We start from the raw sequence: 11,816 nt of genomic DNA, 5'->3' as shown, positions 1-11,816 counted from the left end.
GGCCAACTGAATGAAGTGACAAAGAACCGACTTTCTAGTAACACGATTCATCAGAACATCGAGTAACTTTCGAGTAAGGGTAGCCTAAACCTTACAAGTGAAAGGAAATGAATCCATTCAAAGTGGAAACAGAGAGGTCTGTGGCTCCTGCTACACCGAATGGAAAACCCACAACAACCAGACTAAATGCCCTTAGATTGCCTGCATTTTTGTGCCAAATGAGATCACTTGAACGCTATCAGCTCCTTCCAGGTTGCATGTGGTATCTTTTTGTAAAAGAAATCTACTGTACAAGATGTCAATTAAGATTTTGATATTGTTGGGGGTTCCCATTGTCTGGGACTTATAAATAAAGACAATATTTTAATGTTTAGGGGAAAAAAGAAAAGGAAATGAATCCCACCAGAACTCCTAGATAGCTTTAATTCAGAGCAATAAAGGACAATGCTCTGGCATACCCAGCTACCAGTTTAGAATGATTAGGATAGTGGTGAAGCAAAAAGGCACTGGAGTCCATGCCACTGCACCAGAAGCTCCTGAAGAGCCCTGACAAAGGAGGCTGAGCTTCCTTTCTTATTTCCAGAACTAAAGATAGACCTTGAAAACAAAAAACCGAGAAGGAAGAACTGAATTGACAACGTTGTAGCAGACCGCAGTCCAGGCACAGCACTGAACCCACCTTCTTGTTGAGAAATGGGATTCAACCTTCTAATCATACAGCAGAACCATTCTTTTAAGCTATTGGTGTACAAGTGAAACCGCTTAAATGGAAGAAAATCAGGCTTATCAGGAGCTGCGAACTATTATAATATGGGGATTTTCATTACTTCATAAAATGATATTAAATATACCAAAAAAGATATCTCTGAAAACAACCAGATGCTAAGAACTATCAAAATGCAATTACAAAAAACTAATGCAATATCAATATCTAACTTGTTTATCCTCAATAACAACAATTAATTCAACTAAACCACCCAGGTCTGCGAAAATAATTACATTATTTATTTAGAAAATAACACTTAACTAAATCAAGTAGCTGAGTCATCAACGAAAGTGATTAGATTATTCTGAAAAAGTAAAATGAAAAACACAAGGGAATAATGGAGAAAATAACAATCTTTCCTTCTGAACAATAAATTGATTTGTCTTGACTGAAGCAGAACGTTTTGGCCTCTTCAAGAAAAAGGATTGGCCTGGGACCCCAAAAAAATCGCCAAATGGAATCCAAACGGCAGTGACTCAGAGGAGCCAACCAAACCTGAGGAAGTTTACCATGGCATGTAGAAATTTTGTTCGGAAGAGGAGATCATTTTGGACTTACATGAAACAGTCAATTGAAGGCAGCGCCAAAGAACTGACTTTGGAGTAATATGATTCATCCACAGAGTAGCCCGCAACCGAAAGGAAAATAATCCCATCAGAACTCCTTGTTAGCTTGAATTCAGAGCAGGAAAGGAAAACGATCTGGCATTCCGAGCTTAGAATGATTAAGACAGTAGGGAAGTAAGAAGCCACTGGAGTCCATGGCACTGCGTCGGAAGGTCACGAAGAGCTCTGACAGAGGAGGCTGAGCTTCCGTTCTTATTGCCTTGAAAACAAAAGGCGCAAGGAAGAACTGAATTGACAATGTAGTAGCAGACCAGAGTCCAGGCACAGCACTGAACCCGCCTTGCTTGTTGAGAATGGAATTCCATCTTCTAATTATACAACAGAACGATTTCTTTAAGCTGTTCGTGTACAAATGGAACCGGTGAAATGGAAGAAGATCAGACTTTGTTTAGTATGAAGATTTTTTGATGGAGCTAATCAGAAGGATGTTTGTGGTACGGGTATAGTGGTTTTCTTCTCCTATATGATGATTAAATGTAAATTAGGTAGTGGGCACAAATTTTACAGCTAAATTATTTGCTATGTGATATGCCATGAGGATGGTCCTTTGCAAGCAAGTAAAAGTATTCAGATTGTAAAGGATTCAAAAGTCCTTGTAAACTGATTCAATGGAAAAGCTGACTTAAGGGTCCGGCAAACAAAAATCAGTTAGCTACAGAAGCAATATGATAATGTGCAGTTCTTCATTACCATGGCAGCTGCATTATTCAAGGAAACTTTGCAATTAGATTTTGGGTTAGTTTCCATCTCAAAAGTCTCTGATGGTAATGTGTTGTCTGTCTTGTCAATCAATCTGTTTGATCATATTCAAATAGGATGGATACTTTCAATTTAAATAGGATTGAAACTTTCAATTCAAATAGGATTTAGTTAAGTTTCAGGATATGTTTAAGGTCTTAAGTTCTAAGATATGTCTGGGATTTTATTCTCAACCAAATTTTTTAAGTTCTCAAGTGTACTGCTATGCACTCAAGGGATTGTACTTTTTGATTTCCTATAAAATATTGAAAATATGTTTTTTCTGATTAAAAAATGTTGTTCATGTGCAAAACAATCTCTCTTTTATCTAGAGCATTTAGGCACTGAAAAATGGACAAAAGCAGAACTCTTTAAATCTAATCTTCAATAACTAAATATTTAGCAATTGTAACAGAATCTCATAATAATGACTAACTGCACTCTTTTTTGTTAGTTTATATTTTTTAATTTTTTTTAATGATTAAATCAAACATCAAATTAATATATAAAACTTTTTATTTATAAAAAAAAATATCTTATGTAAAACCATTTGCAATTTAACTAATAAAATTTATAAAAATATTTTATCCCTTAAATTTAAATTAAATAAAAACATAAATAAAATTAAAAAAATCTCAAAACTTATTATAAAACACTACAATTTATTTTACCTAAATATATTATAAAATAAATATTTTCTAAATCCAAATACATTCAAAAAAATTATATATATATATATATATATATATATATATATAAACAAATTTTTATTAAATTTCTATCATAATCTTTATAAAACTCCTTATCATATTTAAATAATTTTAATGCATTTTCATTTAAAAAATAATAATAATTGCATTAACAATATTTCATAACATTTCTATATTATGGAAACAACAAACTTTCATATATGAAAAAAAGCCATAAAAAAATATCTAATACTAGAGAGAAAGGTAACATATTTTCCCTTATATTATGAAAAGGGCATCAGAGAAATATTTGAGCTGTTGGGAGAAAGGTTACAGTAATAGGGAGAAGAAAAGGGCATCAGAGAAAATATATGAGCTATTTTAAAGATTTATTGATTCCAAAGGTTATAATAATGGGAAGAAAGATTGGTTTGGAGTTGTACATTAGAATTGAGTAGTGATTTAGTAACAAAAATATTTTTAAATAAATATTTTAGTAACAAGAATATTTTTAAATTGATGAAATGGTTAGACTAGTTTTGAAAATATAAATATTTATAGCAAATTTATAAGATAGCAATACTTATTTTGAAAAGACAGACTATCTATTTACCATAACTTCAGCTTCAAACTTTATTATTCACTACAGTGAGCATTCACAATCTAAACATATATTCATAGTATTATATTTAGATTTATTTTAAAGCTTTGAAATGTTTAAAATACTGAAAAAAATATTTGAAAAATATAATTAGATAATTTCTTTAAATTAATAAATTAAAACTTTTCAAAAAAATGTTAAATGGTACAAATGTATTTTTTCATTATTTTGTAATTCAATCCAAAGCAGATTCAAATTAAAATGCTATCATGTGAAGAAATGTAAAATTGAATTCTATTTTGATCCTAGTTTTAATGCCCCTGCTCTCCACTGGTTCATTTCGTCCACCTCTTGAGTCTAAGATGAACTTTTTACCCTTTTCTTTCATTTAGTTTACTTCCAATCAGATCAACCAGTGATGACTATAATGAAAGAAAGAAAAGAAAACAACAGCCACACAATCTTTTTAATTAAATACATGGGAGAATATAAAACAAACAAAATAGAGAGATGCAACCAGTGACTATAATGACTATAAATTCCAGAAAGAAACAAAAGAAGAAAACAGCCACACAATCTTTTTAATTAAATACATTGGAGAATATAGAACAAAGAAAATAGAGAGATGCCACTTTGCTTAGGTTGATAACAAATCAACGAACTATTCTGTCTCTTTATTTAATTACATAACAGAAAATAAAAGGTAAAATACAAATGCCACTGGACTCAAGTTGATTGGCTGGTCTTCCTGTAGTTCTGTATTCCTTTATTTAATTACAAAGGAGAAAATAAAGCAAGTAAAATACAGATGCTACTGAACTCAAGTTGATCACAAATCAAGCAACCATTCTCTTTCTTTATTTAGTTACAAAGGAGGAAATAAAACAATCACAATACAGATGCCACTCAAAGCAAATTTATGAGAAACAAGCCAACCTTTCTCCTTAAACTTATGCCAATTTAAAATGCAGAGGGAAAGAAATAAAGAAAGCAAAATGTATACTCAAGTTTATGAACAGGAAATTGAATGAAAACAAAGTCACCTCTCATGTGATGACAGTGATCCAAGCAACATGAGTCATTCCTACAACGATGCAACGATTTTGAATACTGCTTTTAACTAAATTGCTTACCCATGACGATGGCTTACATGTTAAAATCCATCCACATATTACTGACGAACCTATCCCACCAGTATTTATTTCCCATTCTCTTTTCCATGCGTTTATGGCGGTGGTTAGCAGTCGATTCTTTCAATATCTCCACATGCATCTCTCCTTCCAGTTGTCGAACTGTCAACCATGCTTCGCTACCTTCCTCTTCCATAGATTTGAGTATTAAGGGACTCTCATATACATGCACTTCCCTCAGATTCTGTAAATTTTGAAGCCTTAGAGGAAGGGTTTTCACATTGAGGCAACACACCAATCCCAACTTCTTTAACAGAGGCATAGCTCCCCGACTTATTGGAGGAAAAACCTCCAACGTCCTTGTTTGATCCAACCAAAAGCTTTCCAGCCTTGGAAACGCACCCTCCTTGCCATAGGCGTCGGGCAACTCTCTTAAGGACCACGATCCAATTATATCCAGTCTCCTCAACCATTCAAGCTTCTCCAGCCCTACAGGAATCTCCTGTAAGTCCCAACAAGACCTTAGTATTAGGCAACTTAACTGCTGGAAATCACATATCCATGATGGGATCTTAACTAAAACGTCGAACTGCAGAACCAGAGTGTTTAGCTCTACCATACTTTTCATCTTAACTAAAACGTCGAACTGCAGAACCAGAGTGTTTAGCTCTACCATACTTTTCATGTCCTCTGGTAACACCTTCATCCGCTGCATCCGCAGGATAAGGGTTCTCATCTCTACCATATTACCCACTACACCCTCTGTAAATTGTCGCCCCGAATCTTCCAGTGCCAGCCATTTGAGGTGCTTCAGACTGTGGAGATCGCTGAATCTAGCAGGTCTTTTGTGCTCTGCACGACCTCCCGTCAAATCACAGAGTTTTTTCTGGGCTGTGGTGATGGCTGCCAAGCTTGCCAGCACTTTTCCATTTTCAGATACTGCAACGACGTGAGCATTGAGATCCCACAAGGAATGTATTTTACCCCTTGACAGAAACTCAGATCCAGATATATCAAACTTGTCATTTTATGTAACCCGTAAGGCAACTTACTCAGCTGGCCACAGTGAGACAAATCCAGTATCTGGAGTTTCTTCAATCTTGTTATTGAATCGGGCAGCTCCGCTATCGGCGCTCGTGCTAGACGGAGGAACACCAGATGCTTCAACGCTCCAAAGCTTTCAGGCAATGTTTTGATGGACGTTCCTCCCAAATCCAGGACTCTAATAGATGTAAGAGTCCTCGTCACACGGGACGGAATATCTTCCAAAGATTTGCTCTCAGAGAGCAGCATCGCCCTGACATCATGACCTTGGAATTCATCAGGGATTGACGAAATTTGTTCTCCATCAGAGAAATCCTTCCCTTGCCTATGCAATCTTTCAAAGGGAATTCAACCAAAGCTTTGCCCGCTCTAAAGCAGCAGTTTTCTTCCTTCTCGGCAATTTGCAGTGCCAGATCGTGTAACACATCGTGCATCGGGCAGGCCACCACCTGTCCGTCAGCGTCCTTGATACTAGCTTCTATCAGGCACCGATCCAGTAAAAAGTTGGCATGAGACCTTCCAATTTCCAATGGATCTTTACCTTCCTCCGTGGGAAGGAGACCCTCTCCTATCCACAAGTTTATCACATCCTCCACATACATATCCTCGTCCTCTTTGAAAGCTCCGATGTACAGAAAGCAAAGCTGCAAAGCAAAAAGTTGCGGGGTGCACAGCGCATCGTAACTCAATCTCAGTCGATTATAGAGTTACTTCTCTACTTGAGGGTCGAGTTTATCAGCATTTCGGAGTTTTTCTAACGCCATCCGCCACTCGGACGGGGCAGTGACGCCCGCCATGGCTGCTCCAATGACTTTGAGAGCAAGCGGCAGCCGATCGCACTCTGAACAGACATACTGTGCAATCTTTTCGATTGACCCAGATAGAGTGTGCTCATTACCTGCAAAAGCATGAAAGCAGAAGAGCCTCCAGCTCTCCTCTGGAGAAAGATAATCCATGCTAATAGGATTGCTCACCCTCATCTTTGAAAGGACTCTTCGATCTCTTGTCGATACAACTATCTTGGAGTTCCCATGGACATGATCGTCTGGTACACCCAACATCTCCAGCAAAGTTTCACTGTCATCCCAAATATCGTCTAATAAAAACAAAAATCTCCTGCTGCTCATTTTTTTCGTGAATCCATCGCCTAACATCCTCCTCACCACATCTAACATCAAAACCCTCATTGTTATGGAGGTTTATCTGCCTCCCAAGATTATTGCGGAGATTTATGATTGACAAATTATGGGTAACTGTCAACCAGAGAATCAGATCTTTCTCAAAGTGTTGCTGCACTTCCTTGTCATTTTGCACTCTCTTGAGGAGCAGGGTTTTTCCAGCCCCACCCATACCGAAAACACCTATTCTGGATGGGGTAGAGGATGCTATTTCCTTGTCATCCATTACCAGACTTTTAAGGTTTACAAATAGCTCATCTTGTCCGACAATGCACGGCTCTTGAATTGGCTGTTGCCTGTAACTTGCAAGGCTCGGCTGGCTGGTTGAAGGAATTGAAGATTGGTTCTGAGCAGCCTCCTGGCTCTGTAACCTATTAGTCAGATCAGAATGGAGCTGATAAGTGAATCCTATCAAAGGCAATCTTTCCAGATGACCCTGCAAGCTGTCAATACACTTTCTGATCTTCTTACTCAATATATATCGAGATATCAAATTGTATGCTGAAACATGGCACTTCAGTACTATATCTCTTGCATCTTCAAGGATGCTGTTCAAATTTTTAAGCCAGTTGTTCACTGTAGCAGGTTCAATATTCTTAACTGATTCACTCTGAGACTGCCGAATAGCTATTCGATATTGTTGAATTTCCATGTTTACAGGCCGAATCTCCTTAACTATTTTTTCCAAACTCCTAAGCTCTTCTCTAAGTAATAGCAGTCATAACTTCTTTCTCTATTACTTGGATCAACCTGTCAACAACGACGCCTATCAATCCCGAGATAAATCCAGGATCTCCCATATTTTTTCAATGACCTAATCCAGTTACTACTGCAATAAGCTATCTGCTGAAAATGAAATAGGTATTGCTGAATATGTAGCAGGAGGACGTGAATATAAATCTATTTGTAAAGTACTGCACAAACTTGATTCAACTCTGATGAGCACTTGCAAAGGAAGGAATTTTTTATTCGCAAAGTCGTGGACAAAGTTGATAACGCGTATGAGAATTTTTGTGGACAGAAGACCAGTGCGGATTAATTGATTTAGACGATTTGATATATTCTATGCCACTTAATTAAGTAAACGTAGATATATCGCATGCCAACTAATTAAAGTAGAATAAAATTAAAGTAGAATAAAGTTGGATAATAAGAATTTAGAAAAAATAAAAAGAGTTATATAAATTAAATGGTTAATAAATATTTATAGGAATCAATCTCATAGATGTGATAATTTAATTATTTTTTTATTAAAATTTAATTATTTTTTTATTAAAATTTAATTTTATGATATTTTAAAATTATATTTTTATATATTTTTTGAAATGTGTGAAGTGTTTGTTTAAAATTTTGAATATTATAGTTTTTTTACATCATTTTTTATAGAAAATTTGTTTCCAATATCAACACACTTATATTATGATGCATTTCAAATTAATAAAATTAATTAAGTGTAATTTTATCTTTATTATTATTAAATGAATTAAAATATGAGTTAGACATATATTAACAAGATATTTAATTATAGAGAATCATTCTCACTTTATTATGTAGATTTTAAGTTGTAAATAACCTTTGTTACAATACTAAGCATGTCAAAAATGTAATCCATTTCATAGTCAAAATATTTTGTATATATTTAATTTTAATTTTGTTTTATAACATTTTTTTTAATTAAATTGAGAAGAAAATGACATCACAACACTTGAAATAAACCTCAACCATATTATTACTAAAATTATTTCTTAAATATTCTATAAGGTTAAATCCCCTACCATACGCCTTATTAGGTATCTCCCATTAAAAGCAGTGCTACCATTACGTATCTCATGTATAAGAAGAAGCTATACAACATGGAGTCCCAAAGGTTCCCAAAAATTGCTTCTAACTCTAGCCAAAACTCCCACCTACTGCTCAAGCTAGGTTGACATAAGGATGCCCAGTCTTGGCTAGACTATTGGGGCATAAAGGAGGAGATCATCTTGGATAAAAAGGATAATATTAAACATATTATTACTTCCAAATTTAAGGATAAATTGTGGGATGATAAGGAGCAAGAGGAAAAAAAGGAAGTTAAGGTATAATAAAGAGGTGATCAACCCCAACCTTAAGAAAATGAACACTACCAAGATAAGAATTATTTTTCATGAGCTTCAAAGTGAATCCGGGAGTTGATCAATTTGGAAAACACCTTCGGATGAACAAGTCTATCACCTTTGCAATACTAAGAGGGTTGAAGATGAAAATCACTTTCCAATTTTCAAAATCTTTGCCATACTAACAATCTTCTTGAGTTGTTAAGTAAACAAAACTATGGCGATCTAGGAATGCTTCTCTCCCTTCTTTTTGATTATCCAAATAAAATATTAAAGAATGTCAATTGATCTTTTACCTTCTTAATAACATATAGACCACATTGGTCTTAGTGGATGTTAATCATCATCATCATTATTATCTATAATTAAATTAAAATTATGAAAACTTTATTTCAACTAATTAATTAAATTATAAATTTATTATTTGTTTATTATTGTTAATAATTATTATAAAATAATTAACATACGAGCTAAATATGTATACATTTAAAATAACATATAAAAGAAAAGTATAATAAAACAATAAGAATTCAATATCATAAATAGAAATTAAATAAGAAAAATATATCAAAGTAGCACTAACCAATAAAATTGAATGCCATAAATTAAAATTAAATATTTATTTTCTTATTATTATTCAAATTAAAAAGTAAAAAGAGAATAACTATTTTTGAAATAAATCTTAATCCTATATTACTAAAAATGTTCTATGAAAGTTAAATCTCTACCATCCATTTTTCTTAATAATTATTGATAATGAAATTAAAATTCTAATAACTTATTCTAAAATAAATACAACTTAAATATTAAATTAAATATATTTAAAAAAATAAATATAAGTAATTGGTTTTATAAAATATTAAATATATGGAACTCCAAGGAATGAAAGGTAGAATTCAAGAAATTGAACATAGCAAACAAGCAATGGTTAAAGAAAATGACACTTTGAAAAACTAGATTAAAAATCTAAAAGAAAAACTACATAATAACTCAGCCCTAAATAACACAGAGAATAAATTAGATATTAAACCCATAAAAGAAGAAATTAATAAACTAATTGTACTCAACCATGAGCACCACAAAAGAGCCTTACACTTTATAATTTCTGGTATAGAAGAAAAAAACAATGAAGACACATTAGAATTAGTTAAAGAACAATTAAAGACAAAATCTCAAATTCAAACAACTTATCTCACCGAAGCAATAAGGGTAGGAAAGATACTTGAGCATAAACATAGATTAATATGTGTCAAGATCAATTGTAATGACCATAAATTAGATATACTTAGGAAATCCCCAAGCCTAAAAGGAACGTGAATCTTTATAAATGAAGACCTCATTCCAGAAGACCAAGCTGAACTTAGGAAAGAAGTACAAAAGGTCAAGGAGGCAAGAAAAGAAGGGAAATGGACAATCATTAGGAATATAAAATCTATTATTAGAGACAGAGTGCCAAACATGAATGATAAATAGGGAATAGCGTCACTCTAAATCTTCCTTTGGAACTGTCATGGTTTTCCATGGTGTAAAGATCCTATGTTAAGTTGGATCCCGAGTGATATTGATCTTATTATTTTAGTTGAAACTTGGGAGCATGATGAATCTAGGGTCCCTCACCTTGACGGTTTCACTCTTTGGTCTGCCTGGAATAAGAAATCCTCCAAGAGAGGTTTTGGTGGTATAGCCTGTTATATTAGGAACAATGTTTCCTCTCACATCCGACTTCATAAAACCGACCCCTTCAATCAATACATTTGGATTGAGATCTCTGATTCTATAACCAATATGATCTTCCTTGCAATCTGTTATTTTGCCCCTATCAACTCTACATCCTATAAGAAAAACAACCTAGATAAGAATTGTCCTTTCAATACCTTAGAAAAAGACATCTACAACCTAAGGAATGAAGGCAATATACTTTTTCTTGGGGACTTTAATTCTCGGACTGCTACTAACCAAGTTATTATGTTAAGTAACAAATCTAACCCGGATCCCTTGTGGCTTGAAGAAGATGATCACTTAGCTAATAGATTCAAGAGAAAATATGAAGGCATAATCAAGAACTTATTTGGCGCCGAGCTCCTCAAACTTTGTAGTTCCCAGGACTTAATCATTTGCAATGGCATTAATAAATGGTCTCTCTCCAGTCAGATGACCTGTTTCCATGGGTTGGGTAGCAGTGTCATGGATTATGCGATCTTTAACATCCATGTCCTCAACCATATTACAAACTTTGAGCTTCTTAATGGGTACAAGCCTGACTCTGACCACAGACCTTTGTCTTTATCCCTCAATCTTGCTATGCATACCACCCACATGTAGGAGAACAGTGAAAGCAAAAGTCACATTCACTTTGATAGAAGTAAGGTCGACCTTTTCTTAAGGAATTTGGAAAGGAATTTAGGCTCCCTAACTTATAATAACAACATTGATCAAATCTATTACCATTTTACTACTACTCTTTCCACCACCATTAGCAAATTCTCTAATAAGACTTCGTATAAGAAAAATAATAGAACTTCCAATCCTTGGTATGATAAAGATTATAAAATTGCCAAGAAAGCAATTAGAGACACCCCTAATGAGAGCATTAAGCTCTGGAATATAAGTATATAGAGAGCTCTCATTAAGAGGAAGAAGAGGTCATATATTAATAAGATACAAGAACATCTTATCCACCTTTCTAAAGTGTGCCCAGAAACTTTTGGTGAAATGTGCTTGTTCGTAAAACTAAATATAATCATTCTATCCCCTTAGAAAATTGGGATAACTATCTTAAGAAGTTGTATGACTCTCTGGACACCATCTTAAACACTCCTATTAAGGATGATAATTTTTCTCTATAAGACGTTGAGTTTGGAATTAATAAGCTTGCTGATGGGAAAGTTCAAGATATTGAAGGTTACCAAGCTCAGGTATTTAAAATGGGAAAATCTATCCTCATTCCT

The 11,816-nt window shown here is 34.1% G+C and overlaps 1 pseudogene; it reads right to left on the bottom strand.

The window, feature by feature from the left end:
* Window positions 1-4,066: 4,066 nt before the first annotated feature.
* On the bottom strand, window positions 4,067-7,768 carry LOC149186988 (disease resistance protein SUMM2-like; annotated as a pseudogene).
* Between the last annotated feature and the right edge of the window lie 4,048 nt (window positions 7,769-11,816).

This window comes from Pinus tabuliformis, chromosome 3_1 (genome assembly GCF_031772625.1).
Source record: "Pinus tabuliformis cultivar Carrire ecotype Pingquan chromosome 3_1, CPIR1, whole genome shotgun sequence".
Taxonomy (NCBI): domain Eukaryota; kingdom Viridiplantae; phylum Streptophyta; class Pinopsida; order Pinales; family Pinaceae; genus Pinus; species Pinus tabuliformis.
Note: the sequence above shows the minus strand (reverse complement) of the source record. Positions and strands in the feature narration are given on the sequence as shown.